At 39.2% G+C, this 14,134-nt stretch overlaps 1 pseudogene; it reads right to left on the bottom strand.

The window, feature by feature from the left end:
* LOC113112225 (serine/threonine-protein phosphatase CPPED1-like) overlaps positions 1-14,134 on the bottom strand; it is a 40,925-nt pseudogene that overhangs the window by 26,628 nt on the left and 163 nt on the right.

Here is a 14,134-nt window from a genome sequence, read left to right as displayed (position 1 = left end):
CTCACCTTCATCCCCCATCGTTCTCGGTCACACCTGGCTTCAGAAACACAACCCCAGCATCAATTGGCGCCTTGGATCTGTGGTTAGCTGGAGCGAGGAATGTCATTTGTCTTGTCTTTTGTCTGCTGGTGTTAATGTTTCTGAGTCTGTGTTTCAGGGGGAAGCAGTGGATTTGGCTAGCGTGCCCGCGGAGTACCACGACCTGAAGGAGGTGTTCAGTAAGTCTCGTGCTGATTCTCTTCCTCCTCATCGTCCCTATGACTGTGCGATAGAGTTATTGCCAGGTACTTCTCCGCCTAAGGGCAAGTTATATTCTTTGTCTGTTCCAGAGACGGCGGCCATGGAGAAATATATATCCAGTTCTCTAGCAACGGGGTTTATCCGCCCTTCCTCTTCTCCAGCGGGGGCGGGGTTCTTTTTTGTGGGAAAGAAGGACGGATCCTTGCGACCTTGCATTGACTACCGAGGGCTGAACAACATGACGGTAAAGAATACCTATCCTTTGCCGCTTATGTCTTCAGCTTTTGAGAGGTTGCAGGGAGCGTCCGTTTTCACTAAATTGGACTTACGTAATGCTTATCATTTGGTCCGCATCAGGGAGGGGGATGAGTGGAAGACTGCCTTTAACACCCCTAGAGGCCATTTTGAGTACTGCGTTATGCCGTTCGGGCTAACCAACTCGCCGGCAGTCTTTCAAGCACTCGTTAATGACGTGTTGCGAGACATGGTCGATCTGTTCATATATGTTTACCTGGATGACATATTGATCTTTTCTTCGTCTCTCCAGGAACACGTGCAACACGTACGACGAGTGCTTCTGCGGTTGCTAGAGAATGGATTGTTTGTCAAGGCGGAGAAATGCGTTTTTCATGCACAGTCTGTTTCTTTTCTAGGACACATCATTTCGACTGAGGGTGTTCGCATGGATCCTGAGAAAGTTAAGGCTGTGGTAAATTGGCCATCCCCAGAGTCTCGCAAGGCCCTGCAGAGATTTCTGGGGTTCGCCAATTTTTACCGGCGTTTCATTCGCAATTTCAGCCAACTAGCCGCTCCTCTGACCGCCTTGACCTCCCCTAGTTTGACGTTCAGGTGGTCAGACGCAGCTGAGGCTGCGTTTGCCAAACTGAAAAGCTGCTTTGTTTCAGCTCCCATTCTCGTCACCCCTGATCGCTCACGTCAATTCATAGTGGAGGTCGACGCGTCAGAGGTGGGGGTAGGAGCAGTGTTATCCCAACGCGCATCCTCAGACGGAAAGGTGCATCCGTGCGCGTATTATTCTCACCGTTTATCTCCTGCAGAAGTTAATTATGACATTGGCAATCGAGAGTTGTTGGCAGTCAAACTTGCACTGGAAGAATGGCGTCACTGGCTTGAGGGGTCGGGTGTACCTTTCATTGTATGGACGGACCATAAGAATCTCGAATACATTAGAACCGCCAAAAGACTTAACTCCAGGCAGGCTCGGTGGGCATTGTTTTTCGGTCGTTTCGATTTTACACTTTCTTACCGGCCGGGTTCCAAAAACATCAAACCCGATGCTTTATCCCGTCTTTTTGAGCGTTCCGATCGTACTGCTACTCCCGAGCCCATTTTACCGGGGACCATCATTATCTCCGCGCTCAGGTGGGAGGTCGAATCGAAGGTGTTGACCGCCTTAGAAGGGGTAACGCCCCCGGCTCGTTGCCCACCGAACCGATTGTTTGTGCCGGAGAGGTTACGGTCAGACGTTCTCCAGTGGGGTCATTGTTCCAGTGTTGCTTGTCACCCAGGGGTTAGTAGAACTAGATTTCTGGTCAAGCAACGATTTTGGTGGCCTGGTATGGCTCGTGACGTCCACGATTTCGTCTTGGCTTGTTCAGTTTGCGCTATTGGTAAGACTTCCAATCGACCTCCAGATGGGTTACTCTTACCGCTGTCTGTCCCTTCAAGACCCTGGTCCCACATTTCGCTAGATTTTATCACCGCCCTCCCGCCCTCTAAAGGCAATACGGTGATTTTAACCGTAGTGGACCGGTTCTCGAAGGCGACTCATTTTATTCCCTTGCCCAAATTACCTTCAGCCAAGGAAACAGCGGTAGCTGTCATTGACCACGTCTTCCGCATACATGGCCTCCCGACAGACGTGGTTTCTGACAGGGGTCCCCAATTTGTGTCCAAATTTTGGCGAGAGTTTTGTAAATTGTTAGGAGCGACTGTTAGTCTTTCTTCCGGGTTCCATCCCCAGAGCAATGGTCAAACCGAACGAGCCAATCAGGATGTCGAGAGGGTTTTGCGATGTTTGGTTTCCAATAATCCTTCGTCCTGGTGTCAGCAACTCTCAGTTGTGGAGTACGCACACAATTCTTTGCCAGTGTCATCTACGGGCATGTCTCCATTTAAGTGTAGTTTAGGGTACCAACCACCTAATTTTGTTAGTACGGAATCCGAGGTTTCGGTCCCCTCCGCACACGCATTAGTCCAGAGGTGTCACCGCACCTGGACCAGAGCTCGCAGAGCTCTGCTCCAGGCTAGGTCGCGCACCAAGGCTAAGGCCGATCGCCACCGGTCGAAGCCTCCCCGTTACGTCGTCGGTCAAAGAGTGTGGCTTTCTACCCAGAATATTCCTATGCGGTCCGTTTCTAACAAACTTGCTCCCAAATTTATTGGCCCGTTTTCTATTACCAAGATTATTAATCCGGTTACCGTGCGTCTTAGCCTTCCTCCGGCGTACAGGAGGATTCATCCCGTGTTCCACGTCTCCAAAATTAAATCGGTGATTTCTTCCCGTCTTAATCCGCCTGCTCCGGTTCCCCCCCCGCCTCGTCTCGTTAATGGGGAAACCACCTATTTGGTTAATCGTATTCTGGACTCTAGACGGAGGGGACGCGGTTTTCAGTACTTGGTGGATTGGGAAGGTTACGGTCCGGAGGAGAGGAGTTGGGTTCCTGCTCGGGACATATTGGATCACCACCTTATAGATGATTACAATCTACAGGTAAAGCAGGCTGGGAACGTCAGGTGACGTCCTAGGGGAGAGGGTACTGTCACGGTAGGAAATCCAGTGTTTCCTCCGTGTCATGTTTTGTTATTGTTTTTGTACTTACGTTGTCTCCATGTGCTCGTTTAGTTGATTGTCATCACCTGGGTGTTGATTGTCTCGCTCCAGCTGATCGTCATCATACCTCTGCTACTTATACTCACCTCGCTCTCTCTCTGTTGTCAGATCCTCTCTTATGTCTCCATGTACTAGCTGGATTACCGTCTTCCGTGTTTGTGTGCTGGTTGGATTCGTGTTGTCGTCCGCGTGTCAGTGTTCCGGTCTGTTCCTGGTTCTATCCATTGACCACCTTCACCTGCACCGCTGACTTCACCATCCCGCTCTTCTCACGCCACCGTAGACCTTCCTTGCCATTGCCAACACTCTGGACACTCCTTATCAATAAACATCATCTGATTGCCTGCAATTGCTTCCTCCTCTTTTATCTGTCGTTACAATTACTCTTACTTTGTGATCAATGCCATTTGTCAGTATCTGAAACTGAGCTTCACAGTGAATTTCTCTCTAAGTTATATAACATTCAATTTCAACAGGTCCCCAATTTCTCCCAGCAGTGCCAAATCCCATAGAAACCTATTAAAATCTCTCCCAACAAGATCTCTATCAGATAAACATACAGAGAAAAGAGGGCTCTTCCAGAGCTGATTTCCCTCTGGTCAGCCCACTGATGTGCAGCTGCTCCTCAGAGAATTTCACTTTTATCCGCTTTCAACAGCAATTAAAAACCTAACGTATGTGAAAGAGGAAACAGAAGGATAAGAAAACCCTTGCCTCACCTTCTGAGATGTCCCCTACCACAACACTCACAAGGCTACAGGCAGCAGTCAAACGTTTTTATAGTCCCCATAAGGAAAGCATCAGGTTCAATGCTCTCCAAATCTAATCACCTCCCTCGATGATCTCTCCTGCTGCCAGTCAGGAGAAGTCCTTGAACCGGAAAGCTCACAAGGATTCAGTGCCGATATCATGGATCGGCCCTTCAATTACTGAGCCGAACTTTGCTTGTCCAACATGCTGCCGCTCACTGTTCATTATGGCAGGCAGAACGCAGGAGGTAGAACGGCTGAAATAAAATCAGATTTGGTCGCCAATGAGGCTTGAAGAGTCACAGCACGTGTTTAATGAAGGAAATATTGAATGATGGGGTTGTCCTAAACCCTGAGATTGCCAATAAAAGAGTCATAAAAATGAATAGTTCGTCTAAGAGTTCAAATTCTGTCACTAACCCTCATGTCGTTACCAAACCTGTATGATTTTTCTTCTATAAACCAAAGTGATGTAAGGCAGAAAGATTCTGCTGCTCATTAAATGATGACCAGGGCCATAGAGAAAATTCATTAATTATTAATAAAAATATTATTTTATATATATATATATATGCTTTTAGTTTACTTTTAGTTATTTGGTCTAGGGTAAAAAAATATCGATATCTCAGTTTTAATCAATTCTTGAAAACTTCCCTTTAAAGATGACAAATATCACATTGACATATTCCACCATTGGGGAATATGGTGGAATGTCTCCACAAGCTCAGTCAAAAAATATACAGCACGCTTCCAGCCATTTGAAACTGCAGAATTCAAGGATGACTGCTTCGGTACCATGTGAGTCGAAAGAAAAAAAATCGATCACAAAGGCACAGTAACACCTCTATTCCCCGGAGAAGTTCAGGATGTCCCCCAAGATACAGATTTTCTTTTACAGGTGCACTATTGATAGCCTCCTGTCAGGTAGTGTTACTGTCTATTGTGTGAGCTGCACCACACCAGACCTGCACAAGGTGTGATGGTCTGAATGAATCACAGAGGGTATACTGCCCAGGCTGCAGAATAACCACACCAGGCAGAGCAAGACTAAGGCCAGAAAAAATCATTACGGATCCCTGCCATCCAAACAACAACTTCTTCTCACTGCTGCAGTCAGAAAATGCCTAGGGGTCAATACTGAGAGGTTGTGGAGGAGCTCCTACACCCAAGCAATCCAGACACATAATGATGACTCTGCCAGGGGCCTTCAACACTAACACAGCAGGAACCCTTATAATGCACATATGAACTTTATCACACACACACACACACACACACACATGCGCGTATAGTATAGTATATTATATATATATATATATATATGTGTGTGTGTGTGTGTGTGTGTGTGTGTGTGTGTGTGTATGTGTGTGTGTGTGTGTGCGCGTGGTTTTGTTGTTGTTATGAGCGCTCATGTAGAATATCATACATTTATTATTTTTCTTTTGCCCACCCTCATAATTTTAACTTGCAATTTTTTTTTATATACTGAAAGAAGTTTAACACTTATTTGCTACCTTGTAATTTGTAACTATATTTTTTGTTCATTTTTGACATGGCACTGAGTTTATTTAGCACCCAGCCATGTGTATAACTTAAAAAAGACACAAACCGTATGCAATACAATGTGCAATTATGCAATGTTTACAAGTGGTTACAAAACAGCACCTGCTGGTAACACCAGGGTAGGCATGAACATCTTTTTTCGGCAGTGCATCAGCTGAATGAGTAATTATTTTAAGTATAACTTTTCAATAAACAATGATTAATAGGATGATTTTTTTGCGCATTTTATGGGACAGGATAGTGTGGCAAGTTTTATAGTCATAATTGGGATTTATCTTAGTATTAAATTGCCCAATGTTTATTTCGAATAATTAATATGTAACTCAGCACACTTATTTAGCTGTAAAGAATTTTAATAATCAATAATAATATTATAATAATCATATTAATAATGGAAACAAATAGAAATAGAAATACAAATGGCCAAAAATATTGGCAGCCTTGGTAAATATGATCAAAAAATGCTGTGAAAATTTATCTGCATTGTTAATCCTTTTGATCTTTTATTTTTTTAAATCACAAAAATCTAATCTTTATTGGATAATGATAATTTAAAATGGGGGGAAGTATCATCATGAAATAAATGTTTTTTTTTTTTTTTTCTAATACACATTAGCCACAATTAAAGGTGCTGTAGGGAACTTTTGTAAAAAAAAAAATATTTTTTACATATTTATTAAACCTGTCATTATGTCCTGACAGTAGAATATGAGACAGATAATCTGTGAAAAAAATCAAGCTCCTCTGGCTCCTCACAGTGGTCCTATTGCCGCAGAAACTCCATCGCTCCCGGTAAGAAACAACCAATCAGAGCTGCGGTCCGTAACTTTGTTTTTGTTCAAAATGTAGAAAAATTTATATAATAAGCGAGTACACCATGAATCCATTTTCCAAACCGTGTTTTTGGCTTGTCCTGAATCACTAGGGTGCACTTATAATAAGTGTTTATATTCAGACTATTTTAGATTGCTTCGGGGATACTGCGGCGGAATAACCCAGTACCTTTATGATTCTTCATAGACATAAACAGAGAGAAGTAGTTCCGGCTACGATGTTCTTCCGCAAGATGCAAGCAGTTCTGTTTATTAACCGCTAGAGTGTCAAAAGTTCCCTACCGCAGCTTTAACAGCACTTTTATTCAATACTTTTTGAAACCTCCATTTACCAGTTTAACGGCTCAAAATGTTCTGCTATAATGCCTTATGAGGTTAGAGAACACCTCACAAGAGATCAGAGACCATTCCTTTTTCCAGAATCACTCCAGAACCTTTAGATTCCCAGCTCCATGTTGGTGCTTCTTCTGTTCATTTCTCAATCTATAGGGTGCAGGTCAGAGAACTGAAATGGCCATAGCAGAAGCTTGGTTTTGTGCTTAGTGACCCATTTTTATGTTGTTTTTAAGGTTTGTGTTGGATTATTGTACGATTGAAAGATCCAAACATGGCCCATTATAAGATTTCTAACAGAATCAGTCACTTACTGATTTTTTATCTGTTGGCATTTGATAGAAACCATGATGCCATGTATCTAAACAAGATGTCCATGACCTCCAGCAGAAATATAGGCAAACTACATCAAAAATACTGCAGTATATTATACATTTTACACATGGGGTACATTTTATACCTGTGTGCACCAAACCCATCTTGATAGTTTGCTACTAAAAAGCTTTTTTTTGTTTTGTTTCTTCTGACCATAGAAGCCAGTCCCATTTGAAGCTTCAGTCGTGTCTGATAACTGAATATCCTGGAGTTTGTTTTTGGATGAGCAAGGATCATTTATCTTGAAACCCATACAAAACAACAAGTGGTGATGTAGGTGATGTTTGACAATTTTTTTTATTGATTTTCTGACCTGCAATCCTTGGAGAGTCTTTTGCCACTCAAACTCTCCTCCTCACTGTGCATTAGAACGATACAGGCACACGTCCTCTTCCAGGCAGTTTCGTAACATTTTATGTTGATTGGAAATTCTTAATTATTGCCCTGATGGTGCAAATGGGAATTTTCACTGCTCAAGCTCTTTTCTTAAATGCAATAGCTTTACTAATTTGTGAAGCTCAATTATCTTTTGCTGCACATCAGATATATATTCTTTTGTTTTTCTCATTGTGATGGATGATTAGGGGAATTTGGGCTTTGTTTTCCCTCCTGTTTATGTTTCTGTGAAACAGGAAACCATTGCTGGATAATTTCATGTTCATAATCACCCTGGAGTGCTCATGAATGGGAATATACTTCAGAGATATTTTACTCATAAGAATTTCTAGGGGTGCCAATTAATGTGTACAATGTGTATTTGAGAAAAACATTTATTTCACAATGATGTTTCCCCCCATTTTAAATTCTTATTATCCAAAGAAAGGTTCGATTTTTGTGATTTTTTTTAAAATAAAAGATCAAGAGGATTAAAAACACAGATTAATTTACACAGCCTCCTTTGATCATATTTACCAAGGGTGCCGATATTTGTTTATATTGGTAACCAATTACAGAGCAAGTTTGTTTACTCTGAGGCAAAAACTGGCTTGCATACAGTATAACATGTCATTAAATTAAAACAATCTACTGTATAAGTTTGTACATGTATCTGGTTTGATATTTGACAATGAATAATTAATAATAGGACAATTAGGAGATGTTAAGGTAAAAGGTAAGGTGCTAATTAAAAATAATAATAATAATATGAAAACCGCCTGTTTACAAAGAATAATAGTTGCAACTGTCCCACAAACTGCAATTTTAGACTTGTAACTAAATCTTAAAAATGTGTTTTTGTTTTTTGTTTTTCTCACAATAACATCACCTTCTTTTAGTTTATTTATTTACTCTGAGGTGGAAACTGGAAATAAACATTAAATGGAAATTATATATTAAAATGTTTGTATACATGTCATTGTGTATCTGACTTAACATTTAACAAAACCCTTTCTAGAGAAAACTAATACTGATAAAAATGGATTTTTGAATAATGATATATATTATTATTATAATTCAAGTCAGCAATGAAAATTGCTATAGAAGCTTTGTCAAAATGTGTTTTCAGCCTTGTCTAGATATAATCAACCATCACCCAATAGAGTATTAGATCAGAATCACACCACTGCTTTTCTTTCATTTGTTTGCTGATGTGTTGTTATTTTTCTGTGATTTTTGTGATTTGCAAAAGGCAAATAAAAGTTTGAGGGAGTTGTTCTCTGTCACTGACTTCTGCTATCAAACCCTATCAAACCCCAATGCTTAATAAAGAAGTGGTGAGGAGGAAGTGGCATAGGTCTGGTGAAGCCTGTGTGGAAACGGAGAGGGAAAACACACTGCATGACAAACATGGCGTGTAATGCATATGACATCCTCTGCCTGCTCTTCTGGCCTGACACTAATGGGTGTTGATGCCAGGCCATTTAAAGGTCTCCAAACCTCATAAAATACCATAGCTGTGCATTTACTGGCAGCTTATCATAACCTAACCTGTAAATTACATCCAGCAGGGAAGCCACAAACCTGCGCTCATATTAAATCAGACAAATATGACACTTCAGAATTCCCTCGGATCCTAAAAGGGATAATCTGATAAATCAGCCATTGAAAAACCAGTTACTGTCAACATTTGGGTGATTTAAATTCACTTGGTGAGAAACATTTATGACAGCTTTAAATGTACTGTCTCTTTGATACTAGCACTCTTGTGCAAGTCATTCAAGTGCAAGAAACATTGACTCAGAGACCTGACACTTGAAACCTAATATAATGATACTCCTCACCTTCATAGGTGACTTCCAGTCAACACAATCATATGTGCAGAATAACTGCCGCGTGGCCTTCAGAGGTTATTTTTTTTTATTTCCCTGTGAGCTTTGAGCTGAGGCAATTAGATAAGTGCCGAGATTGCAGGTAGTCGGCTCATGCAGATGGTCCACAGCTCCACAAGCTCCAATTCATAACAGCCACCTCAAAGATTAGAGACGACAGAAAAAAGAAGAGACCCTCGACGCAAACCTTGCCACTTCAATCATAAACATAAAATAAATGAACTGTGCAATTTAACTGGTATTGATGCTGAATTCTAACATGTTTAAATACTTAGATAGATATCTTAACCTGCATATAATATTTTGTATTATCTATCTACGGATTTAAAAATGTTAGAACTCAACGGCAAGTTAAATTGCACACTGTTTATTTCAAATAATTAATATGCAACTAAACACACTTATTTTAAATTAAATAAACAGTATTTTTAAAGAGAATGACGGAATATAAGCAAATAAATGAATAAAGAAAATTAATTAAGAGCATGTTGTCATTATTGTTAGATTAATATTAACAGAATATTCAATGTATTCATTTCATATTCTGATTTGAAAACATTTATTTAACAGGATCAATTTAGGCCTATATCACAGATAAATGTATTTTATATATTATTACTGTTAAAAATATGAGCAAATTACAAACAATAAGACAAATAGAATTCACAAAAATACAAAATAAATAAATAATTTTAGATTTAGTCAGAGAGCTCTCAGTCCCTGTGTGTACGGTATACTGTCCATGTCCAGAAAAGTAATAAAAACATCTTCAAAGTAGTCCATGTGACATCAGAGGGTCAGTTAGAATTTTTTGAAGCATCGAAAATACATTTTGGTCCAAAAATAGCAAAAACTATGACTTTACTCAGCATTGTCTTCTCTTCCGGGTCTGTTGTTAGCATTCAGAGCAGTGTACGCGAATGAATCACTCGATGTAACCGGATCTTCTTGAACCAGTTCACCGAATCGAACTGAATCGTTTGAAAGGTTCGCCTCTCCAATACGCATTAATCCACAAATTAGTTAAGCTGTTAACTTTCTTAATGTGGCTGACACTCCCTCAAACAAACCAATCTCCCGGAGTAATTCATTTACTTAAACAGTACACTGACTGAACAGCTGTGAAGAGAGAACTGAAGATGAACACCAAGCCGAGCCAGATAACGAACGAACGTTTGACTCGTTATTAATGACATAATTTTAATATTTGGGTGAACTAACCCTTTAAGATTGAGTAATGAACGATTAATTATTCCTTTATTATTATTTTTTATATTGTTTGATTCAAAATAACATCACAGACAGCAGCAGGTATATTAAACTGCTGTCACTTTAAGACAATATACACCATACATGTATAGCAAAATCTCTACTTGTACACACTTCATATTGTTGCCAGTATAGTATAAATATATTCTAATACCGCCCTGACCTATTTGGCACACACACAGACTGTGTTTACTATTAATACTTTGCCAAGACTCTGTAAAATAAAGGTTCTTTATTAGCATCAAGAGTTCCATGAAGTACATTTAACATCCATGGAAACTTTCCATTGCCTGCATCCCCCCACCCCCCAAAAAAGATTCTTCATATTATTTAAAGATAAAACTACCCTTTAGCATTCTATCGCCACCATTACAATGGAACAGATGTCTTGCCAAGCATAGTATGGGCTAGATCTCCACACAGGCCAAGGAAGTGAGGTCTGGGCTGTAGTTTGTTGATTGCTTGGACTGCCTGTTTTGTGAGCTGGACCTCCTCAGTCCAGTCATCCCCTTCTGAATCAGTCACCAATCCTCCACACCTACATCAGGCCAAACTGGGGGTTTGCAGCCTGGATGAAGTAAAAGGGCCAAAGGGCCCGTTCCACTCCTTCTGTTCATCTGGGAAGGACAGGAGAAAATAACCTGAGGCAGGCAAACCATCTACTGTAAAAATCTCAATTATTAATGCTGTGCTTGTGGAAAATGCATACAATGTTTTACATAATTAAATATAACATAAGATGCTAACAATCAAACTGTTTAAAATATTCATACAAATCTTTATCTCAAGTGAGAGAGTCAGTTAAGGGCACAGCTCTAACACCTGGAACGTGTGGAAACATTTGTCTCGCTTGTCGTATAGAAACTTCAGCTATACATAGCACCTTCACAGCAGTTCTTGTGTTATAAGGAAACGAAAATGGCAGGAAAAAAGTCAATTTTCACACCTCAGGGTTTACATCACAAATACAGCTCAGAAACAGTTTTTACCCATGATTCTTTGAGAAACTTCCAACATTAAAACTTGGTCAAAATATAAATGAAGAAGATACTCCTGCTAGGAATATTATACAAGTCTTGTCTTTGCTTTCCACTATACTCACTTACACTGAGTGTGTGAAGAGATTTTTGACAGAGCAGCAAGCCTCAAGCGCTAGAAGAAAAAATAATAGAGAATTTCTATCTGTTCCTGATCCTGACAGTGACTCCTAGTAGGGAAAATCATTTTATGATTCCGATTTATCCTTAGCTGTCATATGAACAACTAGTCAATAACCACAAAGATTTATGACTCACAATTAATTGCAAATTGTATGGTTCACTAAAAAAGAACTGGCCCATAAGAGTTGATTGTTGTGGAGTTGAGCTATGCTAGTTGGGCAAAAACTGGCAAAAAAGTCATTTATTGGGAGTTGGACTACACTGCTTGTGCAGTATATGTTTAGATTCATTATAAAGAACCAGGAGTTTATAGGTGAGTTGGACTACACTGCTTGTGCTGAGATTTTGATTCATTAAAAAAAAATCCAATTTATAAGCATTATTCTCTGGGGAGTCAGACAAAACTGGTTGTGCAGTCTGTTTTTGATCCCCCAAAAATAACTACTCTTAAGAGTAATTTTGTCTTGGTTGCATTGAATGTTTTAAATTCAACCTAAGAGTCATGGACAATCATAAGAGTCTTCATACAATGGCCAGGCTACACTTTTTGCAGTGTATATTTTTGATTCACTAAAAAAACTGTATTATTAAAGTCATTCATTCTGTGGCCAGGCTACACTGGTTGTGGTGTATGCTTTTTGATTTATTAAAAGTTTACCACATCATTTGTTACGGAGTAAGGCTATACTGGATGTAAAGTATGTTTCTGATTTACTAAAAAGAACTGGCTCATAAGAGTCATTTGTTCAATAATCCAACTACACTGTGGTGTTGCAGCACCATTTAATAAGTAATGCAAGAAACTCTGTCAGCGTATTTCAACATGGTATTGTATTTCATCGGCATTGTGGAAGAATCCATGTATCAGAATTGAAAACAAAATTCTGAATAAGAATCCATTCTCGGATACCAAAACTATTGTGTAATTTTATAAAAAAAACTGTCAATTCTAAAAACAATTTTCAAATGAGCTGCATTTTAATTAGTAATGAAGCATGCAGAGTTTTAACATCAGTCTCTATGGAGGAACCACATTGTTCCAATCGCTTTGTTTTTCTAACAATATGAAGTGTTTGCTATGCTTCGAGCATCTCTTTGGGAAAGCACAAAACCTGGTTAAAATAATGAAATAAAATAGAAAACACATGATTTCGCATGACTCAAAAAGCATTTAAAATGTACCATCTTCTGCCTGGAATCTTGTTTGTTGTCGAACTCTTTCATGTGCAGTCCCCAGAGACTGGAAACTATTTTCAGGCAACTTTAAACAACATGAATTGAGAGGAGCAGACAAAGCTCCCATGACAGCCGATAAGCCCAAGCCTCTTTCAGCAAACATAAATCAGAGGGATATCTCAGATGACTCCCAGAGCTTTCAAATACTGCTAACCTAATCATAAGTCAAGATAAAAGCCTCCTGTGATAAAGCATTAAAATATCAACACAACTCACAGCATCCACTAACAGTCACTGATGTAGGTTTTTCACCAAAAAAAAGAAAAGAAAAAAAGTTGCAGATGTCAACACTGCCAGTGCAAAGCAAAGAATAAGCAAGAAATTAGTCTGAGATGAAGATTTCAAACTGGATTTACATAAACAGTCAAGTAGAGGAAGCACACAGGGACACAAAGCACTTACTCACTGAAACACAACAAATCAAAGGTTAAAGTCGGTACAAATTGAAAATTATAAATCTATTTTAAATGCATCTTATTGATGTGAACCATTTATCTATGAATGGTTATTATTTTAGTCACATCATTTTTCATCACAGATGTTATGATAATCCATTTCACTATGATTTACATCATTATATTTATTGCCGATTTAAGTTAAGCAATCCTCTGAGGCTTTTTTTTTCCTAATAGAAAGGTTGTGGATAGTAGGGAAAAACAATGCTACATACTGAAACATTTAATTACACTTAATAACTTATTTTTTTCTGATTCTTCTTTTTTTTTAAATATACACATATTTTCGACAGAAAGAAAATGCTACCTATATTGGTTGCAATGTCAGAGGCTGTTGTCCAGTCAGATAATTCATTGCAAAGAGCAACAATTCTGCTGTTATGTAGCCTTTGCATTTCTAAAATGGTCAGATTTTCTTATGTTAATATCGACATATTATTGGGCATATTGCATATTGTTCCTGGTTTTGGTTTTAAGGAGATTTTTGTTCACTATAAACTTCTGATATGTTTGGTCTTCGATGACCATCTGTCATCCAGATTAAATCTGGGTCCTAAAGCAACACCGTTTTTTTAATCAGTGATTTAGCACATTTAGACCCGTCTGCTGTAATATAGGTCTATTAGGTTAACTTTGTTTTGAGTACATCATATTACATGTCAGAGTTTTAATCTAAACTACATTGCAGCTATCAACAGCTCAATGCCAAAGTGGTTTGTTATTCCTGACACAGCAAATGCTTTGCTGTGAAGTTGATAGTTTGTGCTTGTCAAAGACTTGTTGAAATATTCTACACTGGT

This window comes from Carassius auratus, chromosome 12, assembly GCF_003368295.1.
Source record: "Carassius auratus strain Wakin chromosome 12, ASM336829v1, whole genome shotgun sequence".
Taxonomy (NCBI): Eukaryota; Metazoa; Chordata; class Actinopteri; order Cypriniformes; family Cyprinidae; genus Carassius; species Carassius auratus.
The sequence above is the reverse complement of the archived record's forward strand: the minus strand, read 5'-3'. Positions and strand labels throughout refer to the sequence as shown.